The sequence below is a fragment of the Castor canadensis genome, chromosome 6 (genome assembly GCF_047511655.1).
Source record: "Castor canadensis chromosome 6, mCasCan1.hap1v2, whole genome shotgun sequence".
Taxonomy (NCBI): domain Eukaryota; kingdom Metazoa; phylum Chordata; class Mammalia; order Rodentia; family Castoridae; genus Castor; species Castor canadensis.
Genome location: NC_133391.1, coordinates 139261583 through 139265724, shown reverse-complemented (window position 1 = coordinate 139265724; position 4142 = coordinate 139261583). Strand labels below are relative to the sequence as shown.

The 4142-nt window shown below is 39.6% G+C and overlaps 1 pseudogene; it reads right to left on the bottom strand.

Moving 5' to 3' along the window:
• Window positions 1-1626: 1626 nt before the first annotated feature.
• On the bottom strand, window positions 1627-1996 carry LOC109675570 (ras-like GTP-binding protein Rho1; annotated as a pseudogene).
• Between the last annotated feature and the right edge of the window lie 2146 nt (window positions 1997-4142).

The window sequence follows — 4142 nt, the reverse complement described above, 5'->3', positions numbered from 1 at the left end:
CTCTAGGTTACTCATGATACCAAATACAACATAACTGATGGCCAAATAGTTGTCATACTATGTTGTTTAGGGAATAATGATAAGAAAAATAGCTTGTGCCTGTTCAGTACATATATATTTTTTTTAAATTTCCATATGATGTAATTTCCAAACACATTTTTTCCTTTTGTGGGCTGAGGTTTGAGCTCAAGGTCTTGAGCCTGCTAGGCAAGCGCTCTACCACCTGAACCACATGCCTTGCATTTTTTACTTAAGTCAATTTTTCAATAGGGTCTCATATTTTGGCCAGGGCAGGCTTGGACCATGACCCTCCTATTTATACCTCTTTTGTAGCTGGGACCACAGGTATGTGCCTCCACACCCAGAGTATTGGAGTCTTGCTAAATTTTTACCCAGGCTGACCTTAAACCATGATCCTCATGATCTCTACCTCTGGACTAGCTGGGGTTGGAGGGATTATAGGCATGAGCCACTGAACCCAGCTCACATTTTTTTGTGGTACTGGGGTTTGAACTTAGAGCTTTGTGCTTGTTAGGCAGGCACTCTCCTTCTTGAGCGATACCAAAAAAGTCCTTTTTGCTTTGGTTATTTTGAGATAGAGTCTTACTTTGTGTGGGCTGGCCTGGACTGCAATCCAAGCACCTGCCACTGTACCTAGCTGTTGGTTGAGATGAAGTTTCATGAACTTCTGGTCAGGCTGGCCTTGTACCTGATCCATGCCTCTGAAGTAGCTAGGTAAGCCTTGCTACTACCTATAATTAGGTATGAGGTACCAGCATGCCCCCCACCCCCACTTTTTAAAATCAATGTAGTTTATATGGGGATGACAAATATCAGTGTTAGGAAATACAATTATACAAAAAATAATACATCTAGATATATTTCACTTTTGGTAATAAATTAAGCGGCACCGATTATACAGTGCCTACTATATAATTAACATGAGACCACAGAACTGTGACTCTGCCATAGCTGCATGGACTTGAGCCTTCCTGACTAAATACATTTTCAAAAACTGGATGCTTTTCCAGGGCTCTGCCACTGAGATCTGTGAAGGAGTAAATTTCCAAAGTAGTGACTCACATATGATAGACAGGACACATTAGTTGTAAAGTAGTTATAGCCCAATTCACAAAAGTTACCAATGGTTTCTTTTCTTTTTTTTTTTGCAAAGAAGCAAGAAGTTAAGAAATTCCCTGAAATAGCACCTGGTATGTCAGGTGGAGTGCAAAGGAAGTTGTTAGAGCAATGTCAGAAGGACTCTGGAAGGTCAGATGGGGTGGATATATTAATAATGATGGTTGATTTGTAAATATGTGTTGCAAGTTGATTTCTGATTTGTAATCTAAGGTAAATTATACATAAATGAAAAAGGAAAGGCCAGTAATCATACACTAAGATTAATAAATAGTAGATAAAATTAACCACATGAGGGCTGTGCTTGCAGTAAGGTTTCAGGGCAAGACATCCAGAGATTTTCTTCCCATGTCTGGCAGGCCAAATTAGCTTTCATGTCCATTTTAGAAATCTCCCTCACTCTAACTTTGGTCCTTGCTAATCCTGTTTTTCATACCTCTGCTTTCTTCAGGTTGTACCACCCCTGCTTCATTTTGGTCAGCTTCTGTCTTATGAGCTCATCATTCCCAAGAACCTTCTTGTTCCCAACCAGGGTGGTGGGGACATTGGGACACAAGTGCTTGACTACCAGGGTCCATTTTTCTGGTTTGTTTTCCAAACTATCAGGTCTGTTGACAGAGGTACACATCAGGATAAAATGGGAGTCTAGGAAGGTGAAAGGCTTCAGGCAATCATAACCTTCTTGCCCAAATCTATCCCATTAAGCCAACTCTACCTGTTTCCCATCTGCCATATGACTCTTAAACACCACAGGCACATGCATCTCTGGAAACTGGTCTTTGTTGAAGATGATGAGTAAGTATGTCTTATCACAAGCTCCATTACTAACAATCACTAGTTACTTTTAGATGGCAGTCATCACTTACAAATATGGGCTAAAATTCAGGGCCTGTGTGACAGAAGTGTACGAAAGACCTTGACATTTTCAGATGAAAGGCTCAGGCAATGATACTTAGCTCAGGAGGTGACTGAGGACCAAGGAGAGAACTGCAGGTGGTGAGTGTGGAATGGAGAGAGCAAGGGCAGGAATGGGAGTAGGCATAATTTTTTTCAGAGTATTTTCAATATGCAATTGGCTGAACCCACGAGCATGGAGCCTGCACATATGAAAGGAAAACTATGTAAGCTAGGGAAGTCACATAAAGGAAACTCCCCAGTTTCCCAGGTACAGTAATGAGTGCTCTGAGGTTAGGCAGGTAGATGTTACTACCACTGCGCAGATGAGAAAAGGACATGATAATACAACTTGTAGAAAAATCTCAGAGACAATAAATACTGGAACTAGAACAAGAGCTACAACAATCATATGTTCTTAATTTGCTAGCACATTCATGATTTCAGATTTCTGCTCATTGGTACCCAAGGAACATTTTTATTTGTGAAACCATGTGTCTCAACTTACTAGAGGCCATGTGTTTTGGGTCCATCACCATTTCTACTATACTTACCACATTATCTCCCAGAGGGAGTCTGTCAGATTTTGTAACTTTGAAGGCTATTATCCCATAAGAGGTTTAACAACTGATAACTAACCAGGAAGTGAACTTCTTCTCACAGTGGGAATGATTTGCCCTTGAATTATGGGTGACCTCTAGGCACCCTATTTGAGATGGAAACTTTTGTAATGTGACTAAGCTGTGTTCTCCAGGGTGGCTTTTGTTTTACTTCAGCAATAAATAAATACCATAAGAAAAACAAATCATTGGTTTTGTACAGAAGAATAAGGGGAGCCTTTTATCTTCCTAACTAAAGTGTTGGAACATTTTGGCAGTGTGGCTAGGAGGACTTTAGAAATATGGTTGAAAGAGGAAAATGTTTTAATTCAGAGTAAGAAAGTCATCTGCAATTTAGTGTTTAGGAACTATTTTGCCTTAAAAATAAGAACTTAAGGAGCAGTTTTGTTTTGAAGTTTAACAATAATTCAAGGTGGGCATCATGGTGGGTGCCTATAATTCCAGCTATGCAGGAGGCAAAGATTGGGAGGATCATGGTTCTAGACCAGCCTAGAAAAAATGTTAGCAAGTCTGCATCTCAACCAACAACATCTCAACTGGACATAGTAGCATGTGTCTATAATCCCAGCTATACGTGAGGCAAAAAGATGAGACCAGACCCAGGCAAAAAGATGAGACCCTATCCAAAAAATAACTAAAGCAAAAAGGGCCTGAGGGCATGGCTCAAGTGGCAGAGCACCTGCCTAGCAAGTGCAAGGCCCTGAGTTCAAACCTAAGTACTGCTAAAACAAAAAATAATAAAATGAAACACAGTTTGAAGCAAAAAATGTTGATTGGTGACAATCAAATTCAAACAGGTGGACACTGTAGTTGTGATGAGAAGTAGCTTGGTTTGGATGTCAGTGATATGTTGAATGAAGATACTCAGTGATGGGGATGCCTTAAAATACATATAGACATTAGCATGTCTTAGCTAATGAACTTTTTGCTGGATGCACAGGTTGTCATGTAAACTGGGCATAATCAGAAAATAAGACTAGTACAGAATTACAAATAAGTTTCTAGAAATTACTTTTTAGATAGAATAGATGATTAAAAATAATTCTCAACCCTCAATGAGCTTATAGTCAACTAGTGGTGATGAGATGAATAAATATGAAAAACTGATCGATGTCTCTTTGACATTTATTTTCCTCTATTTCCATCAAATACTAGACACATATGAACTAGCTCTTGTCTTTTCTCATACAGCTCTCATTTAGAAAATAGGTCCTTTCCTAATCTCCGCAAACCCCAAATCCTACAATCTTCTTGGTACAGTGTGTGGTGTGGTTAGCAAAGGTGGAGCAAAGGCTTTTTGCTTCAGGGAGGTTGAGAAATCAAACATTTGATTCAAACATTGGTGATTCAGGCTAAATCACCATCAGCCTGGATGTTGGAGTCACTGAGAACAGTGGCTGATGGTTGCTTGGAAAGCAGACTATGAGCAAATGCTGATATATTGAAAGGAAGTACAAGTATTCTAGAAAGTGGTAGATGATGGAAAGCATG